This window comes from Mus pahari, chromosome 1 (assembly GCF_900095145.1).
Source record: "Mus pahari chromosome 1, PAHARI_EIJ_v1.1, whole genome shotgun sequence".
Classification (NCBI taxonomy): domain Eukaryota; kingdom Metazoa; phylum Chordata; class Mammalia; order Rodentia; family Muridae; genus Mus; species Mus pahari.
The window spans coordinates 36,499,559-36,521,172 of NC_034590.1; the positions used below are offsets into that span (position 1 = coordinate 36,499,559).

Consider the following 21,614-nt stretch of genomic DNA (forward strand, 5'->3'; position numbering starts at 1 on the left):
AATGCACAATGAGGAGAAGGACCAGGAGCACCCATAGGAGAGGGGATCAAGTGCATATAGGGAGTGGTCGGTGTGTGCACAGGGAGAGGGGCACTCTGGTGGGGAACTAATTTCCTCCCATGAAGTCAGCTTTAGCTTCTTCTGAGTGTGGAGCACTCAGAAGTGTGCACATGACCTAATTACTCAAGTAAGGATTCCCTTACTTCAAAGCTTCTAAGTTAGGTCCAACTTTTCAGCATCTTTGGGAAGAAGCCATATCTAAGCCATAGCCAGCAAGAAAGAGGGAATGACAACTGTGGTCTCAGATACTTCACCACAGTGATGCCAAACATGTCATGCGGACCCACACCACCTTTAGGACTAAGTTGGGCCTAAGAGGAGCCAAAACAAGTGTTACACAATCAGGAAGTGGAAGATGAGAAACCACGGTGAAAAGTGGTCCACGTGCTTACTGTTGGATCCAGCCAGGACTCCTTGAAATATCAAATTCCCATCTGTATTCAAAGCTATCACTCTCTCAAAAAAAAACACGCCGAGTGAAGGAAGCCAGACACGAAAGACTACATATTGTACAATTCCATTTATAGAACATTTCTAGAAAATGACTAAATATAGGCCCAGAAGGCAGAGGAGTGAGTGACTGCTTAGGTCTGGGGCTGTACATGGGGGTTGGCTGCAGACAGGCATGTGGGAGCACTGGGGTGCCACGTGTTCTGAGTCATCGTGCAAAGCCTGAGAAACAGAATGCATTCACAGGAATGGTCTCCTACAGTGAGGATTTTGGAGGGGTATAAGCTGTTTGTTCATAATGTTGTGTCTTAGGGTTTCTATTGCTCTGACTGAAACGCTTGGCCCAGAGCAACTCGGGGAGGAAAAGGGTTACTTCAGCTCATAGCTTGTAGTCCATCACTCAGGGAGGTCTGAGCTGGAACTCAAGGCAGGAACCCAGAGGCAGGAGCTGCTGCAGAGTCCATGGAGGTCTTACTGCTTACTGGCTTGCTCCCCACAGCTTGCTCAACCTGCTTTCTTGTAGCACCCAGGACCACCTGGCTTTGAGCTGGATGGGGGAGAGCCAAGCATCTGTGGAAGGAGGCTGGTGAACTCGATCCTGGGGTGTGTGAAGAGGGTGGAGAAGCTTGTCTGGCAGGAAAGTGTTAGGAGCCTATATTAGTCAGGCTTCTCTAGAGTAATGGAACTTAGAGAATGAATCTCTCTCCTTCTGTCTCGTGTGTGTGTGTGTGTGTGTGTGTGTGTGTGCGTGTGTGTGTGTGTGCATGTGCATGTGCGTGTGTGTGTGTGTGTGTGTGTGTGTAGTCGATTTATTACAATGACTTACAGGCTAATCCAACAATGGCTGTCTATGAATGGAAGGGCCAAGAATCCAGTAGTTGTTTAGTCCACAAGGTGGGATGTCTCAGCCAGTCCTGAAGGTGTAGGATCTAATGCTGGAGAAGGAGTGGACTCCATAGCAAGGTGAGAGCAAGTAAGCAAAGAGCCTAGTGTCCCCCTTCCATGGCCTTCGAGCAGAGGGTGTGGCCCAGGTTAGAGGTGGGTCTTTCCGGATCTGGATTAAAAGTGTGTCTTTGCACCTCAAAGATCCAGGTTAGAAATTGATCTTCCTAGTTCAAATTAAGCAAAAATCCCTCTCAGGTGTTTGGGTTTTTGTTAATTGCAGATGTAGTCAAGTTGACAACTAAGAATAGCTGTCACAGAGCCCGCATGGCACCCAGCAGTTCTCAGTGCTGTCTGTCCACTCTCCCTAACTGGCCAGAGTTTTAAGACAAAGTCGACCAGGGTTTGGATTGAGCTAGTCTGCGGTATACATTCTGGCTATCGCTGTATTTGTGACTTCTTTGAAGATGAGGGATGTTCTAATTCTATAATTTCCTTTCCAGTCCTCAGCTGGGAACACTTCTATAAAGAGGTGGCCGGCCCCTGGCTTGTGGTCACACAGTGGGACCATCCATGGAGGATTCTTAGCGGTTGTAAAGATGAACAACTGTGTTTCTCCCTTCCCCACCCCATGTCTACTGCTACACAGAGTCCCGAATCTGGGTAACTGATAAAGAGGAGAGGTTTATCTCAGATGTTAGTCCCATAGGCAGGAAATCCAAGGTTACAGTGTCAGAAGTTGCCTTGGGGGACATCAATCCCTGGTGAATGGTGGAGGGGGGGCGGGGAAGGAAGGGGTGTGTGTGGGAAAGAGAAAGGGAAGCCGAGTTCCCAACATAGCCCACCCATCCCAGAGAAAAAAAGCGCCATACACTCATGCTCCCTACTAGATCCCATCTCTATACTACACTGTTGCACAGGGGTGGGAGGGGGGAGGGGGGACGGACAGCTTCCTACCACAGCCATCACGACCTTCCAGAGGTAGCCGTTCAGTCTTAGCTGCCATTTTGGCTTAAACACATTCCATAGGTGTCACGCTGTGGCAAAAGTGACAGAGCAACCCATCAAAGGGCACACCTTCAGCCCACCCAGAAGGGACCTTTACACTGAAAATACCACATCACCACACACAACCACATCAGATGGACAGAAAAGCAGAATTAGGAAAGTTCAAACTTAAACCCAAGAACCAAGTGCCAGTAGAGCACTCTTGACCCAGGGTGGCTCACCACGTGACACACAAATGGGGTGAACTATATTTATAGCTGGAAAAGCACGGACTCTGCTGCAGAGGTCACCTGATGAGTGCTTATACTTGAGTCAAAGCTTTTGGTCCTAGCAGTAGTAGAGGCTTCTATGGTTCTTGAGACTTTTAACTTACCTCCAGCCAATTTTTCCTATCTTCCTTGCCTTTTAAAAAGGCAGTTACTTATTGCTAGCTTGTTAGGGAAGCTTCCTTGATTGTTTCTAATGCAAAGATACTGATGTTGTCCTGTCAGAATCCAAGGGTTACAGAGTCTCCTTAAAGTTGTTACTTTTTATCACTCAGTGGATGATACGAGGGCTTGGTATACAGACACTAGTAGGCACCAAAGCTTTGCAGATCTTTGTGGCAGAGGAGGCTTGACAATTCTGTGGGAGGCATTGTCTGTGCGGGCAGCACTGAGGAAGCTAGCTGGATGCTGTGGGTGAGATGTGGTTCAAAGCTCCCTGCTGAATAATGGTCACTGTGATACTCTTGACTGTTAAGATGAAATAAACTTCATCTTGACTGTGTTAAATGAATTTGGTCCAAACCAGTTTAGATAAAATTTGGCGCAGGACAGCCTTTTTCATAGTGAACTATGATCCAGCTTGACAGGTAAACAAAATGCAAACTTACGGTTACTCTGATAACTAAGCAGCTGACCCCCAGCCAATCATAGCAGCTCTAAAGCCACTCATAACAGCAGGCCCTTCCATCAGGCATAACAGCCAACCATTCAACCAATCATAACAGCAGACTTTTCAGTCAATCATAACAACCAGACAATCACCCAATCATAACAGCAGGCCCCTCCAGTCAATCATAACAAGCCAGCCACTCACCCAATCATAACAGCAGGCCCAGCCAATCGGAGGCAAGAGACTGCCAAGTTATGCTCATACAAGGCAAATGCCCAACTGTTCTCATCAGGTGACCCCTGCAGCAGAGCCTGTGCTTTTCTGGCTGTAAATATAGTTCACCCCATTTGTGTGTCACATGGTGAGCCACCCTGGGTCAAGAGCGCTCTTCTGGCACTTGGTTCTCGGGTTTGTAGTTTGAACTTTCCTAATTCTGCTTTTCTGTCCATCTGATGTGGTTGCGTGTGGTGATGAAGTATTTTCAGTGTAAAGGTCCTTTCTGGGTGGGCTGAAGGCATGCCCTTTGATGGGTTGCTCTGTCACTCAGTAGTGGAAATAATCACACAACAAGGCCTGGTGAGAGAGATACATGTAAGACTCTCAACTCCAGTCTCTCTGGCATCTACTTTTTCCCAGGTGAGGAGACCTTCCCCGTGCCCTGCACTTTGTTGAAGGCCGATCAAGATCATATCTCTGTTTAGTCTGCCCAACCCCTCGGACAGGTGGGAAAACATTGAAGAGAAACTTTTAGACACCTGTTCCAAATCCTACTGCCTAGAGGTTCCATAAGCAGGGCTAACTACAGGTCTAACATCTGCTGCTAAAAGAAGAGGGTGAGGAAGTCAATTCTAGTTCAGCAGGGTTAGCCATGATCAGAGCCTCACTGACAGCAACTGACAGACTGGCTTGTTGTAGAAGACAGACTCCATGAGTGCATTGGTCCTACTGACCTCGTGTTTGTGGGGTAAGCTGCTGTGCACTTTTTAAAGCTTATTGTTTTACAAATGCTTTTGGATTTACAAGAAAGGGCAAGGAAATGTTAAGGAAAGTCCTAAACACCCTTCAGTGTTGGCATACATCTCAGGGCTTCACCCTGTTCTCCTACAGTGCTGGCATGCACCACACACTTCACCCATTTCTCCATCATTATTGAATGTATTAGCGCTCTGCTGCACATACATCTGTGGGCCAGAAGAGGGCATCAGATCTCCTTACAGGTGGTTGTAAGCAGCCATGTGGTTGCTGGAAATTGAACTCAGGACCTCTGGAAGAGCAACCAGTGCTCTTAACTATCTGAGCCATCTCTCCAACTCCATTATTATCGTTTACCACATGCCTTCACCTCCTTCTTCCTTATTAAGCACCTAGAAAAAGTACTGTGGGAAAGGAAAACCAGGAAATGGATATTGGTAAAGCTAAGATCTTATATTTCACCAGTCATACACTAATCTGTGCTTGTGCTATGTGTGTGTGTGTGTGTGTGTGTGTGTGTGTGCATTTCATGCTGAGCTTCATGCCACCATTCAACCATGCTGCCAAAGGACTTCCTCATGCTGACACCTGAAGCCACATGCTTATTTTTCCACCATTCATAACTCCGTGTTATGGTCTATGCTTCTCGTGAATGGCTTACGTAATCAGAACCTTACAGTAAGGACCACTCCAGGTTGGCTTTTATCACATGGCATCATTTCTTTGCGGTTTAGGGTTCACTCAAGTTACTGTGTGTATCAGTAGTCACTTCTCGTTTTGTTGCCAAGTGTTCCATGTTATGGCCCTGTCATGTTGGTTTGTTTACTTAGTAAAGAACAGTTGAGTGGTTCCCATTTGGAATCACTATGAATATAACATCTGTGACTCTGATAATGGACAAAGTTCTGGGTATAACTGAGCTTGATTGTTTTTTTTAAATTTACAACTCTATTTTATGTGCATATGGGTATTTTGCTTGCATGTGTCTGTGCCTGGTGCCAGCAGAAACCCGAAGAGGCATCAGATCTCCTGGAAACTGAGCTCTAGGCAGTTGTGAGCTGCCACATGGGTGTTGGGAGTTGAACCTGGGGCTTCAGGAGGAGCAGTCGGCGCTCTTAATGCTTGAGCCACGGTTTAGCCCCTAAAAGAGTTTTCTCCCTCTGAAATCCGTTGTCTGCAGTTGCTGGGCTACACGGTGAAGATATCGTTAATTAAAAATGAAGTGCCTGGCTTGTCCCCACATGCTACATCGGCTCACACTCCCACCAGTGCTCTGCAGATGACCTGGTGTTTCGCTCCAACCTCGGCAGTGTTTGAAGTCCTCACTGTTTTACTATGAGCCATTCTTGTAGGCATGCTTTGGTATCCCATGGTGCTTTTACTCTGCGTTTTTCTAATGGCTGATATTGTTGTGCGACTTTTAACGAGCTCATTCTGTACCCATGTCCCTTCCTAGGTGAAATGTGTGGAACTTTCCCCTAGAACTTTATTTTCTAATTAGGTTGCTGAGAGATTTAAGAAAAATGTTTTGTTTTTTTTTTAATTGCTATTATTTTTGGAAAGTTCTTCATCTGTTCTGCACAAGAGTGCATCAGTGGATGTGTGATTTGCCAAGTGTCTCCTCTGCTGTAATATGCTTAAGTTAAACTTGGCAGAGAGAAGGGTTTTAATTCTGATGGGACACGTATTTACCATTCTCCCCCTTTATATTTTATATACACTGCATTTGGTGCTGTGGCTGACAACGGCACTTAATCACAGCGCTCACAGTCCTCCCCTGGGTCTTTTTAAGAAGTTTATTGTTATATATTTATGGGTTTAAGCCTATGATCTACTCTGAGTTTCTTTGTTTGTTTGTTATGGAGTGTGAGATTCTCTCTCTCCTCTGCGCTAACCCCCTTCTCTCCGTTCTTTCCCTGCATCCCTGGATGCCCGACATCCTAGCACCGTTTGCTAAGAAGATCCCCTTCTCCTCTTTTGCTTTACCTTTGCTTTTTGTAAAGAATGATTTGGTCACATTTGTGGTTTATTTGTTTGTTTTTTGTTTTTGTTTTTTTTCGAGACAGGGTTTCTCTGTATAGCCCTGGCTGTCCTGGAACTCACTCTGTAGGCCAGGCTGGCCTGGAACTCAGAAATCCGCCTGCCTCTGCCTCCGGAGTGCTGGGATTAAAGGTGTGCGCCACCACTGCCTGGCTGATTTGGTCACATTTATTTGAGTTGTTTTCCACAGTCTTTACGACTGTGTCGTTGCCCTACACCTCACTCTCAGGCAAGACGATTTCCTTCTCTAGGAAGACGAATACACTTTCAGAACTACCCAGCTAGTCTATAGCCTTCCCTAGTAAAACCGCAGTAAGTCTGCCTGCGACCATGGAAGTCTTCAGGACATTCGACAGGACTCTTGAAACTTAGAAGTAATTGTAGGCCCAGTTTAAACTTTATCCGGTTTGGTTTCTGGTCCATGAACATGGCATTTCTCACCACAGTATTTGTTTAGGACTTTTATTTTATTTATTTTAGCACCACTTGATTTTTTAGCTCATACATCCTATGCATGTTTTGTTACATTTGTTCAAATGCATCTCATTACTATTTTGGAGGAAATTATAAGTGCTAATTGCTATCTTAATTTTTTACTTTTGCTTTTTGTCTGCTGTGAGCCTTTAGACAAAGCATTGATTTTTTTTTCCATGCGGTCTGTGTGCTTTTCCATGCGGTCTGTGTGCTTTTCCATGCTGTCTGTGTGCTTTTCCATGCGGTCTGTGTGCTTTTCCATGCTGTNGTCTGTGTGCTTTTCCATGCGGTCTGTGTGCTTTTCCATGCTGTCTGTGTGCTTTTCCATGCGGTCTGTGTGCTTTTCCATGCTGTGTTTGTGTGTTTTTCCATGCAGTCTGTGTGCTTTTGCTGATTTAAGTGCATGTCTCCTCTCAAGGCTCTCTGAGCCACACATATATATCCGTCATATATCATGTTGTGTGTGAAATTACCATGGAGTTTCCCCTTTCACATATAGATTATTTAGAAGTTTTTTTGGTTAATTTAGGAGTGTTTAGGGATCTCTCCCCCCCCCCCCCAGTGAGTGGTCTCTGTGTGATTTCAAATGTTTTGGATTCATTCATGTTTGCCTAGTTGGATATTCCATGAATCATTAAAATTGTGTCAAAAAATGTGTTTAGATACTCCTCATTTATGGTGGGTGTGTGATCAGATGCACCTAGTTCATGTGATAATGCTGCAAGCTAAAAGTCCACTTCATTACTTACTTACCATCAGGTCACTGCAGTGTGTGTGTGTGGCCCAACCTGAAGCTCCCACTCCCTACCCAGTGTCCCATGGACCAGACCAAGGAAACAAAGTGTGGTTTCTACCAAGTGTGCACTATAATGAGCCAGGGCATCATTGTTCTGTGGCTTGTGGGTAGAGTCTTCTGAGAGGGTCAGTTGGATCCTACAGATCTGGTGCTGTTGCTTGCTTTTGTATCCTTGCTGGTTTTCTGTCTAATAGTAGTCTTATTGATTACTGGGGGTGGAGTATGGGAGTTCGAGAACGTCACTGAGTTTCTGTTTTTCCTCTGCCAGGGGCAGTTTATTTTAGTGAAACAGAAAGCGAGCATTGAGAGTTGCTGCATCTTGGTAGCATTGTGTGATATATGATGTTCTTGTCACTGTGTGATATATGTTCTTGTCACTGTGTGATACATGTTCTTACCTTCATTAATTTCCTTGGTTCTGAAATTGCTTTGTCTGATCTCCACAGACATCCCTTTGCTCTCTCATGATTAATCTCTGGATGACATGTCTTCCCCACCCATTTACTTTTAGACAAGACTGGATAAGGTCAGGGCGTTAGGGCTCGGATTCCACCCTTTTACTGCCAATCTACTCGTGCTGTTGTTATTGTTGTTGTTGTTTTGTTGGCAGTGTATAGCTGAGATATACTTATCTACTCAGACAAGTTTTTGTTTACTATTTCCGGATTTTTGATATTTAAAATGACTGTTGACATGCCAGAGCTTAAGTGTGACATTGTGTGTGTGTGTGTGTGTATGTGTGTGTGTTTTATTTTGTTTCTCTTTCATCCATTTCTTTTTCCTTGTTTTCCTATGGCTTTCCTCAGCATACCCTACAGTCTCCCACATTGCTCTAGTTACAATGTGCTTGAATATACATGTTTGTGTAATTTTCATTGTGACTGTTTAGGTGTTATCACAGCCTAGTGGTGGTATATTATCACCACTTTGAGCAGAGTGGAGAAGACTTCTGTCTTATTTCTATGGAGTCCTTATTAATTACTTCTCTCATTGTTGTGACCAAATAACCGACAAGGGACAACTTAAGCAGGGAATGTTTTGTTTTGGCTCATGGTTTCATGGGCTGCAGTCCATCATGGTGGGAAAGGCACAGCAGTATCTGTTCATGGTGGGAGTCAGCCATCTCCCTTGCTTACAGATCTGCACAATAGGAAGCTGAGAATAGGGAGCAATCGGGGCTTGGCTATAAAACCGAAAGGGTCACCCGATGACTTACTTCTTCCAGCAGGGCTCTGTCACCCAGACCTAGACGTTTTACAGCCTTCCAAAACAGTGCTACTAGCTGAGCACCAAGTAGTCAAACACATTTCACTCTTAGTCCATAATATTTCACCCCATGGACTCATGATGCTCTTACAGTGCAAAATGCATTCTGTTCACTTGGGCAGGGACGAAGCATGGGACGTGGGACAGTTGGAGGATGGACCAGAAGGGGAATAAAATGTGGATTTTTTTTGTTGTTTTTTTTTTTTGTTTTTTAAAATTCCCATAGTTCTGTAGTTCCAACACAGGTCCATAGTGGAGCATCTTCTGGTACTCAAGGCAGTATCTCAGCAGTGAGCCCTAGCTTTTATATATATATATATATATATATATATATATATATATATATATATACTCTTATATATATAATATATAATATATAATATATAATATATGTATATAAGAGTCACATTTTTTTCACATTGAACACTGGTACAGACTAAACCCCTTTGTCTCTCTTCTCTCTGCATATTATCCCCCAAGGAGAAGAACTGAGCCACAGAAAGGACCACGCAAGACTGAACTAAGCACGGTGTACTTGCCTGGGTTTCTGTTGCTGGGATGAAACACCATAAGCAAAAGCAACTTGGGGAGTTCAGGGTTTATTTCAACTTAAAACTCTCAGGTCCTCACTGGGAAGTGTGCCCATGAACTCAAGAGTACAAAGTACAAGCAAGAACCCAAGGCAGGAACCTGGAAGCAGGAACTGAGTCAGTAGCCCTGGAGGAGTGCTGCTTGCTACCTTGCTTTCCATCGCTTCCTCTTCTTGCTTTCTTGGACAACTCAGGTCTACCTGCCCAAGAATGACGCCAGCCATGGCGTGTGGCCTCCTGCATCAGTCATTAATCAAGGAAATCCACACTGGCTTGCTCACAGGCCACTCTCAGGGGGATTTTTTTTTTTCTCAAGTGAGTTCACATCTTCCCGATTGACTCTAGTTTGTGTCAAGCTAACAAGAACATACACCATACCCTGTAGTGACATGTCTAACATGGGGTGCTCTTGGAGGCACGGTCTGTTCTGCAGCACGTGTGGCCCTTTTTTCTCTTAGTGGTACTAATCCCATCACCGCTTGTAAACCCTCTTGCAGTAATTAAGGTTTATAAACCCTCTTGCAGTCATTACCTTATATTCCACTTGAAACCCAGACTCCTTTCCTCCCGAACGGGTACATTTTCCAGGTCTGTCTGTTTTACTTACTCGACATAAATCTGGCAAATGACCGTGAGGGGTAATCATGACACAGCCTGGATGGTATTCTGTATTTAATTTTCTTCTACCAAACAACTGACTCCACTCCTTCCCAGTCCAGTCCAAGTCCCATAGGAGTCCCCATTCCCTCAGAGGCCTCATGAGCCTGACCCCCGTTGTCTGTATTCTGTTGGACTTCTGTACCACAGTGGCCCATTGAGCTCTGTTCGTAACACTTCAGAGCTTCTAAACCTGCAGTTCCAAACTCTTCCCTCTGCCTACCTCTTCAAAGACCTGCAAGCATGGTCAGGGTGCTACAGCAGAGACTCCAACTCTCGGTGCTGCCCTTTATCCTTATTACTATACTAGAAATTACCTCCATGATGATGGATATTCAGACTTAGAATTTTAAATGCCTGGTAGGATGTTTCAGGACTTCATTAATTTTTTTTTTTTTTTAACCGTAAGGAGTATCTTTGCCTTTGCTTTGGTTTTCTTCTTTAAGCATTTTTTTTACAATTATTAGCTCTTCTTGGCCCCAGCCAACTTCAATAGTTGTCAGTTTCTATAGTGAAGAAAGGGAACATTTATGTGCTATGTGTGTGTCTGTGTGTGTCTGTGTCTGTCTGTGTCTGTCTGTCTGTCTGTCACTGCCTCTCACACATGCCAGGCAGGTTCTTCAACCCCAGCTCTCTTGACTTTTTATTTTGGAGACAAGTTCTCACTCAGCTGCCCCAGCTGGCCTTGAACATGTGACCCTCTCGCCTAAGCCACGCCCGATGCATAGGTCATCGGGCAGCAGCACCCTTTCAGGGTTAGAACAATTTTTCCCCTCCCTTGTTCCAGCTCCCTCAGCCTTGCTGCCTTCGCTCTCTGTTTGCTGGCCTCACCTCATCTGTTGATTTGCTCATGTGTTCCTTTGGGTTGCTTAAAATTAGAAATTTCATTACAAATAAAAACATTGCTAATTCCTCCCTGAGTTCTGTCACCTAGTCCCTGAGCATTTCTACTTTGGATGACGCTGGTTTCCATGTCTTTTCTTCATTTTCTCCTTTCATTTTGGAGCACAGGTGACCTTTTGGGCCTGCTCAGTGAGCATGTGTTTTGAACATTTTCTTTCTGTCTGCTCATAATTTCCTCTTTTTTATTTTTCGTAGTGTTCTTAGGTGACATGTGATCTCTGACTCTTTACTGTTTTTTTTTTTCCTCAAGTGAAGTAAAGTCCCTCTCCCTTTTGTCTCAGGAGACATAGTTCATAGAACCTTCTTGCTTGTTGTCTGTATTGGGTGGTTTTCTGAAAGGCCCTAACCCCCGGTTCCTTCTTCTGCATCTCTTTCTTCTGTAGCCTCTGACCGGATTAACTTTGACATACCTCCAGCAGTGGCCATTTTCCACTCTGAGCATCCTGTCTCCACTGAAGACACCCCTCCAGGTCCCTCCATAGGCATCCTAGGTCCCCACTGCATTCTGTGCACTGCTCTGCAGAAGCCCAGACCACACAGGTCCTGAGGACTGTGTGTTCCCACCTTGCTGCAATGTCTGGGTGTGTGTGGGAAACGCTCATTAGCTTTGTGTAAGCTCTGGCTGCCTGAGTTGATGCGGTAATCACCGTACGTAGATTTAGGGAGATCTGACGACAGCACCACTGTTTCCCCACTCCTGCAGGAGGCTTGTGCCCCAAGGACGTTGTTGGTGAGCACACAGCTTTTGGAAGCCAGCCCACGTATTATTTGTGGTTCTATCATGGGGACAGTTTATGTCCAAGAAAGCACACGAGTGTGCGTTTAGAAGCAGAGTGATACGACTTACCCACTTCTGGAGGGCAAGCACCTTGGGAGCATGGCCTCCATCATTCCTCTCTGTGTTCCAGAGAAGTGTGACTTTGATGCAGAGGGAAGGGGCGGAGCCACATTTGGAGGCACAGAGTCCCGTGGATGCGAAGAGACTGTGCCTCAGTCGTGGGGTGCAGTAGGTTCCTGAGAGTTTTTCACTGTTGTTGGCTGACTCCAAAACTTTCAGAGATAGTTGAGGGTGAATGGTGGCTAGGAAACCCAGGCATTATCTGAGCTCCTTGGTGATGGAGAACGGCTTCTTCAACGTGTTGGGTAGGTGAGGCTGCTATAGCCTCTGTGTGTATTCTGACTCCCTTGCTGGCCCTCTGAGCTGCTATGCTTTGATTTCCTTTCAAAAGCCTTACTCCTTATCCTAGTGCATTGTGGGTTGCTGTAATGGCATGACAGAGGCTGACACTCTATAAGAAAACATAAAAGTTGTTTGGTCCTCAGTTCTGGGGGTAGGGGAAGAGCACTGCGCCAGGATCTGCTCTGCTTCTTGTGGGAGTCCCCTGTGCAGGCATGTCAACTCACAGAGGAGAGGATGCACATGGAAGGCAGAGGGACATGGGGCTGCCATCCTCTGTCCTGAGAAATAGCCCATTCCTCTGAGAGCAGATACAGCCACACAAGAAAGAGGTTCCTGGTGAATCCTCCTTTCTAGGCCTGCTGTATTGGGAATCTGATTTCAGCACCGACGTGGTGGGAACAGTTCCCATCTGAGGCTCTGGGCCTCTTCCATTGGCAGTGAGAACACAGGGGCAAGGCTGGGGCTTGAACAGCATGGACTCTTTCACTGTGGTTCGAAGGGGCTTCTGGACAATGGGGTGGCTTCTCTGGTGCTCACAGGGAGTGATGGAGATGTTATGGGTCTGACCAGGAGACTCCATGTAGTTAAGGATGGAAGGTTGCAAAGCTCCCTGCGGTGTAGAGGGATGGACTTAGGCGTGTTTTCCAGAATATTCCCGGGTAGATATGGAAGCCACAATTGAAGCCAGTGTAGCACTTCCTCGAATAGATTGAGTAGGACGTGGGCATCAGCCAAGGAAATGCCAGCCAGCTCTTCTCCAGGAGGCGATAGGTGGGGCCCCTGTGACCACCTGCCTGGCTTCCAAGATGCCTGCATTAAGTTTTATGATGCCTGTATGATGACTGGAGGCTTTGCCTCTTGTCTATTCTGTGGTTTCCTTCCAGAGTCATACTCAACCCTTCCCATTATCTGCAAGCCCCAGATAATTCAGTGCTTACTGGCCAAGGGCCGTGAAATGGGGGGGGGGGGCAGCTTTGTCAGCCACACACAAATGCACATAGCCTTGCATCCCTGTGGTTTTTACTTTGTTCTTTATCATTCTAGATTTTATATAACATCTTATTTAATATAAACTTATTCATGTAATTATACTGTCTTAACTACATAATATGTTAAAATGCATAAAGCAGTTGCATAATTACTGTTATTAAGATGATAATTTATTCTTTGTATTCCTAGTCTCTTGGTGTGTGTGTGCGTGCTTGTGTGAGTGTGTGAGTGTGTGAGTGTGTGTGTGTGTGTGTGAGTGTGTGAGTGTGTGTGTGTGAGTGTGTGTGTGAGTGTGTGAGTGTGTGTATGTGTGTGTGTGAGTGTGTGTGTGAGTGTGAGTGTGTGTGTGTATGTGTGTGTGTGAGTGTGNGTGTGTGTGTGTGTGTGTGTGTGTGTGTGTTTGCTGGGATTGGCCACAGAGACTTCTATTTGTTAACTTAGGGCTTTCCCTGAGTCCCTCTCATTGTCAGTATTATCATTATTACTTGTAATAAAATCACTTTCTTCTAATTAACTCATACATAAAAAAAGTTACATAGATGGTTTAAGGAAGCCACTCCAATACCTGCTTAGTCCCAGCCTCTACATCTTAGTGAATGTCTACCAATCGAGTGGCTGTTCTGGGCAGGACCTGTTAAAGAACAAGTTCAGAACTATTGCTTGTGTTTCCTGTGTAGTCAGTTTGGGCTGCACCTTGTTACTTTAAAGTGTCCTTGACATTCATCCTGGTATCTTAGCATCAGCAGTCACGAGGACCAGAAAACGTCCCTCATATAAGGGAGTCTGAGAACGTGTGGGTTTTTGAAGCTGGCTGGGTAGCAGCCCTTGGAGAAGGTTAGACAGGCAAAGCCGTCCAAGGAGCAGGTCTAGGAACGTCCAGTTGCGGGGCTTTGCCTCTGAGGTCAGGTTTCATGAACATCCCATTCACAGGGATGGATGAGGTTCATCCTCAGAAGGCTAACACATTGCAGTGTGGTATGTTGATATCCTGTGACCCTCAAAGACTCCCTCAGACCACACCTCAGTCTTTCCCAACCACTGAGTGAGATGCCCAGGGTTCGCTGCATCTTCACTGTGTAATCAATACTCTTGCTTGTCTTTTCACTTCATGATGAATTATCCCCGGGGCTTATCATTTCCAAAAATCTATAGGTTCACCCACATATTTACAATGGATACGTTTTTAGTAAAGATTTTTTTTTTTTTTTTTTTTTATGGCTTTACTTGAGGCATTTTAGAGAAGTCACATTTGGATCCAAGAAGATGTCTGTACAATAATGGCTCTTCAACAGAAAACCATGGGCTCAGTAGGAACACGGGTGGCCATGACTACAGCACAGCAGAGGCCATCAGGGCTGCAGGCTCAGCTCATGCCTAAGGGAGGGAGGGGTTCCAGGGCTAAAAAACTGGGGTCTAGATCACAGGCCATTGGCCAGTGTCACAACAGGAGGAGTCAGGTCGGGCCAGATCAGGGTTGATGGCCATGGAGCTCAATTCACCCACAGGCAGGTACAGGCAAGCATAATTCCCATGCAGTGGCTCGAAATGCTGGCTGTTGAGGAAGAGAAGGGATATCTTGAGATCAAGTGTACTCTTCTAGGAATGTACACAAGGGCATCAAGGATGGAGCAGCCAAAGGCAGGAACGTCGTCTGACAAGACCTGTGCCAGCAAGAATAAGAACCTACATAGGATGCGAGGAGGTGGTGCGGCTCTGAAAACACTGTGCTTCTGGGCACAGAGGAGGCGTGACTGAGCAGCCTTCCAGGGAACAGACCCTTCCCTCTGCTCTACCTGGTCTCCTGCAGTGCTTGTCTTAGCACATTACAATGAGCACGTCAAACACCTCGCCCCACAGCACTTGGTCAGAAGGACACAGGAGAAACATAGTCAGTGAACAATGACAGGCACTAAAGAATCACCCTGACTCACAGTTCAAAGGGTCAGAAGTTCGTGTTCATCCTCTGCAAGTTTGAGGTGAGCCTGGGCTACCTGAGATCCTGCCTCAAATAAGCGAACAACAAAAACAGGAGAGAATGCATCTGGACATATTACCACGGGCCTTAAACTCTGTTGCTCTGGAGGCTGAGGCAGGAGGATTGCAAGCTTGAAGCCTGCCTGGGCTATAGGGTTCGAGAAAATAAAATGGTAAAACTAGGGTTGCTTCGTGGTTTGAGGGTCAGTCTCCAGTTTAAAAAAGAAGGGGGAAAGGGAGGAAGAGGGAGATAAAGGGAGGGGAAAGGTCTGGAAGTGGGCAGACAATAGGAGGTATAAAGGGAAGGTAAAGCACCCTACAGGGGTACTAGCTTCCACTGAATATGCCCACCATGCCATCTGCAGATGGTTGCAAAACCTTAACAAGAATGCTAGCCAGTCAGCCATCTCTGTTGACTCGGGGCTGCATCATATTGACAGGTGCTACCCATCAACAGTGCCACCGGAGAAGGCCCTCCCAAGCCAGTCTTTGGTTAGCTTAATTTCCCGGGTGTTGCTGGTTCCCTGTACCGTGAGCGAGCGTAGGCATAGGATGAGCACAGGCATCTTCACACAGCCACCACTCTGAGAAGTCTCCTGATGCAGACAGGCACCAAGGCACATTTGGTGGTTTTGCTAATGTTCAGAATCATTCAGACCCCATCAGATTCAGGCTCTGTTCTCCGTGCAGTGTATTCTAAGTATTCCTCCCTTGACACAGCAGATGAGGACCCAGTGATAGCTCAGAAGATGCAAAAGTCAAGGGACGGAGCCTGGATTTATTGTATTTAAGGATTATGTGTGTGAGAGAGAGAGAGAAGGGGAGGGGAAGGGGAGGGGGAGATGGAGAGAGAGAGAGGGAGAGAGCGCATGTGTGCTATAGTGCACATGTGGATATCAGAGGACAACGTGGGAAGTCCCATCTCTTCTTCCACCACATGGGTCTTGGGGCTTGAACTTGGGTTGTCAGGCCTTGGCAGCAGGCTCTGTTGCCTGCTGAGCCATCTTGTGGGCCTTGACCTGGCTTTCCTCAGTGCAGCTCTTGACCTGCTGAGGATGTAAGCAGTACAGCAGTGAGCAAAGTGGCGAGACGTGACCTTCTTGCTTGACAACTGCCATTTGGACACGACACAGGAAATGCCTTGCAATATGCAAATTGTATCTTGGGCTAAAATTCATCTTCAGACTTTGTTTATTGCTTTAGTAATTGCAGATCTGTCAAGGGGACACTTATCCTTGCTGATCGTGGTGTGATAGTTACTGAAAGCATTTTTGGTTCACAGAAGACAGAGGTGACAGAGGACTGCATGCATCAAATAGCAGGGGACAGGACAAGGTGGTGCAGATAGTTTTGCAAAAGCTCTGCTATATATTTTTTTAAAAGACCAAAACAAAGACAGAGGTGAATATGTTTATGTATAAACACCATGTTTTATGACAAGTGAAAATAATAAAAATGGCAAGTGATGAAGGAAGAACAGAATTGGCTTATTAAGGGCCCTCAAAGTGGTGACTTCAAAAGCTGACCAAATCCAGGAGGAGGCATTACTGGTGAAAGTCTGACTACTGCAAGAAACAAAACCACAAGCCCTCTGATGTGTTCACAGAACTGAACAATGAGCTGAAGGCACAAGAAAGAGCGATAGGGAGGGCAGAGAGGGAGGAGAGCCAAATACCATGATAGGGTTCAGGAGATCAAGATGAAGCCCAGCATGTATACACTAACAAGAAATTAATATGATAGTTAAAACAACTATTAGAGGAGTGTGCACACATATGCATGTGTGTGTGCACGCACACACGGACCTCATAGTAAAACGCCATGTAGACATAGCACAAATAAAGGCTGTGGAGTCAGCTCAAAGAGCAAAGTGCTTGCTATGCAAGCCTGGGAAAACTGAATCAGGATTCCAGTGTGTAAAAGCCAGGCGTGACTGTATATGTTGATAACCCTAGCACTGGGCTGTGTGCAGACAGGGGGATCCTTGGAACTCCAGGTTCAGTGAGAGGACCTTTCTCAAGAAATAGGATGGAGAGTGACAGAAAAAGACATCTGATGTTGTTGGCGTTGATCTCTGGTGTCCATAAGTGCACACATGCTGTTTTGAATAAGAATGGATCCCATTGACTCTTATATTTGAATGCTTGGTTCCTGGTTGGTGGACTGTTTTAGGAAGGATTAGGAGGTGTGGCCTTGTTGGAAGAGGTGTGTCACTAGGGGCAGGGTTTCGAAAGTCCATGCTATGCCCAGTCTTTCTCTGCCTCTTATGTGGATCCATTGTAAATGCTCAGCTACTGCTCCTGCACCATGTCTGCCTGCCTGCTCCCATGCTTCCCGCCGTGAAACTGTAAGCAAGCTCCCAATTAAATGCTTTCTTTAATAAGTTGCCTTGGTCATAGTGTCTCTTCAGAGCAGTCAAAAAGTAACTAAGAAATACCTATCCCATGTACATGCACAGAGAGAGAGAGAGAGAGAGAGAGAGAGAGAGAGAGAGAGAGAGAGAAGAAATACAATAAACAGAGATTAAAACAAACCAGGCCATTGCATCAATAAATTTGAGACTGTCTCTGGTAGCCTAGGCTACCTAAACCCTAGGTTGGCCTTGAACTCTTGACCTTCCCATTTTCACCACTAGAGAGTTAAAATTACAGTCTCATGTATGCTACTCTGCCTGGTTTATGTAACCTTGAAATATGGTTGTATTCTCTAGTAATATGATTAAAAAAAAAAAAGTCTGGTATGCTTGGGACACATTTCTTTGTCCCCTTCCTTACATGTCTCCGAGTGGCTGTCACATTGTCCTGGAATTAGCACATGCCTGTGCCTCTCTGCCTTCAGACTGAATCTGGGGTCTTGTGTGTACAAGGCCAGCACTCTAATAAATGAGCTACCCTGCTATTCTCACGTCAATAAATCTAAGTGAATTTAACTCATCGATCACAAGCAGAGACTCTTAAGTAGTTCTTCCAGTTCCTCAACCCTCCACTTTATAAAAGAATTCTATCTAAATTAAAGTGATGCAGAAAGGCCAAGGGTGGCAGCAGGGCCTACAACTGTGAAAACCAAGGCAGACCCAGGCCAGAGGTGCTAGATTAAATACCAGACACTGGGTGACAGCTCAACATTCAATTTGCAGACAAGATGTGGCACCTGTGCTACACATCACATGGACAGCACCTCCACAAATGAATACCAGAGTCAAGGCAGGGAGGCACAGGCATGAGCTAATTCCAGGACAATGTGACAGCCACTCGGAGACATGTAAGGAAGGGGACAAAGAAATGTTTCCCAAGCATACCAGAATTTGTATCATGATAATAGATAATGCAACCATGTTTCAAGATTGCATAAGACATTTATGAAAATCTGATGTGTATTAGATTATAAAGACAACCTCAATCATGCCCTTATCAGGAGAATAATATACACAATATTCTCTAGTCACAGTGCAATAAAAGTAAAAATTAATCATTTGGTAAAAAAGAAAAAATGCCCTACAGTGTAGAAAAATACAAGATTAAATTCTCCTCAGTATGTTCCTGGGTGAAAAACATATACAAGCGATTTCCATAATTTCCAGAATATGGTGATAATGAAGATGTATCAATCCATAAGGATCTGAATAAAGTTGTAGTTATGGTCTTGATAGTAATGTAAACAAATGGAGGCATTAAACATCTAATTCACAGTGTTGGGAAAATTAGCAGAGTCAACTGAAGCTAGGATTTGGGAAAGGCTGGGAAATAATGCACCAGCCAAGAGGAAATTAGACTCAGTAAGTGCAAAGTACTGACTGTCCACGTGGAGATCCAGCGGACAGCACTCTGACATGGGGGTTGGTGAGAAGACAAGCACACAAATAAGTAGCCATATATGCACACACACACAGAGCACATGAACACACCCATTGGAAGCTGCTTCGTGCTGGGTTGAGAGCAAATGTGAAGCACTGGGGAGAACAGACCCTTTGCTAGGAAAATGACAATTTATCTAGACTGACCTCAGTAGACACAGTTTAAGGACACAAATCTTCATTTGGGAACAAAATAAAACAAAGCCCAGGTCTCTAAACTTACACATTTTTACAAGGGAATTGTACTCAATCCGTGTATCCACGGAGTGCGGGTAATACCTTTGCTACTTAGAACGTGTCAGAGCATAGGAAAATTTAGAAACTTCTAGATTATGCATTGAAAGAAAGCCAATCCCAGATGATGTGAAATTCCTACAGAGTCAACAGAGAGACAGGTAGGCTTAGAGAAAGATTAAAACGTAATCAGTGCCTTCATCTTACATGAACGAGTTTCAGCGGCTCCAGACAGGTGGCCTCCACAAACCCAGAAGAAAGCTTGGGGAACCTCTCACACTTTGCTGACAGACAGAGTTATGATCTAGATTCTAAAAGCAAGGCATGAAAAGATGGGTCCATGCAGCTGCTCCAGGGAAAATGGAGAACAAGCGGGAAGAAGCGCAGTTAATAAACCCCTAGAAAGCACGTGCTAGTCAACACCCGAAGGCAGAGAAGACAGATGAGGTCAAGGATAAAGAGGCCTCTTACGCACAGCTAGTGAAGTTCAAAAGGGGAGTGGGTGTCAGAACTCCAAAAGAAAATGGACAAGAGATCTTAGCAGATAATTTACAGAGAAATAAGTGCAAATGGCTTTCTTAGTGTAAGAAAATATATCCCATCTTTCGCAGAAGAGAAATATGTGTTAAAACCAGATGGAGCACAGGCTGAGGGGATGGCCAGCCAATGACTGACCCAACTTGAGACCCATCTCATGAGCAAGGACCAATCCCTGACACCGTTAATGATCCTCTGTTCCGTTTGCAGACAGGAGCCTGGCATAGTTGTCCTCTGAGAGGCTCCACCCAGCAGCTGATGGAAACAGATGCAGAGACTCACAGCCAAACATTAGACAGAGCTCAGAGAGGTTTAGAGAAGTGTTGGGGGAAGGAATAAGGGACCTGGAAAAGATAGAGACTCCACAGGAAGACCAACAGAATCAAATAACCGGGACCCTTGGGGGCTCCCAGAGACTCAGCTACTAACCAAAGAATGAGCATGAGCTGGACCTAGCCTCTCCTCCCCACACTTGTAGCAGATGTGCAGCTTGGTCTTTTATGTGGGTCCCTTAACAACGGGAACAGAGGCCATCCCTGACTCTGTTACCTCTCCGTGGATCCCATTCCCCTAACTGGGCCACCTTGTCTAGCCTCAGTGGGAGAGGATGCACCTAGCCTTGCAGTGAGTTGATGTTCCAGGGTGGGTTGATACCCAGAGGGGTCCTTCCCCCTCTCAGAGAAGGAGAGGGCTTTGTGCAGGGGATCTAAATATGAGGGGGGACTGGGATGATAGTGGGGTGTGTGATCAGGATGTAAAGTGAATAAATAAATTAATGTAAAACACAAAACAAAACAAAACAAAACAAAACAAAACAAAACAAAACAAAACAAAAACCAAAGTATCATTTTGCTGCCCAGATTGGCACAACTTCAACAGCGCCCTCTGTTGGTGAGCCTGTGGAAAACCGTTCAGCTAGCTCTTGCCTCTAGAGGCAATAGGCTAACAAGGGACCCAAACTCTGACTCTGCCCTGACTCCTTTCTGAATCCTTAGGAAAACAACACCCCAGATGTGCATGTCTGGAGCATAGTGTACAGTGCATGGGTCTTCTTTTATGTGTTCCGATACAGTAGTAAATATTTTCTCATAAAGCTCTTGCGTGCTTGCATCAGACTAGTTCCTAGGTGTCCTTAACTCCTGTATAAGTGACATCTGTCTGGAAGTGACCTTTTCTGATTGTTGTTGAGGGTGGGTTTTCATATTCTACCCAGCAACCTTGCCAGGTAACCTGTGGGATCTACTGGATTGTATGCCTCCTGCAAACACTGGCGACTATGCATGTCTATCCACAGTTGCCCCCGTCCTTGAATAGCCTCTGCTTTCTTGTCTCCTTGGTTAAGAGTCGTGGGACAGGACAGTGCTGTGGGAATCCTTGTGTAGTGTTCCCCACCGGATGCCCTGAAAGGGTTAAGTCATCTGTCGTGACTCACTGTAGGTCTTTACTCTGGAAATCCCCTTCTGATGCAAGGAGGGATCCATTGGTAAAGTGCTTGCCCCTGCAAGAATGGGGACTGGAGCAAAGATGCCAGATGAGGTATCACATGCTTGCGCTGTTAGCACTGGCAAGGTGCAAAGAAGACCATCTCTGGGGCTTGCTGGCTCGCCACTCTAGTCCAACGGGTGAGCGTCAGGATAGTGAGAGACTTGTCTTAAAGAAGGACTTGATTCTTCATGAGGTGCTGTATAAGGTATAAAGTATAAGGATATATACATGCATGCACTTGAAACCCTGCCTCCCACCAGGCATGCACACATTCTTCAGTTGCTGTTGCTTAAAGGGATTCTTGATTGGATCGTGTCAGTCAGCTTTCCATTGCTGTGACCAAGTAACTGAGGCAAACAGAGGAAAAGGAAGATATATTTATTTGGG

The 21,614-nt window shown here is 45.5% G+C and overlaps 1 protein-coding gene across 4 annotated transcripts in view; it reads left to right on the top strand.

The window, feature by feature from the left end:
* Positions 1-21,614, top strand: part of Apba2 (amyloid beta precursor protein binding family A member 2) — a 223,923-nt gene that overhangs the window by 75,618 nt on the left and 126,691 nt on the right. The gene's annotated exons all lie outside the window — the stretch shown is intronic.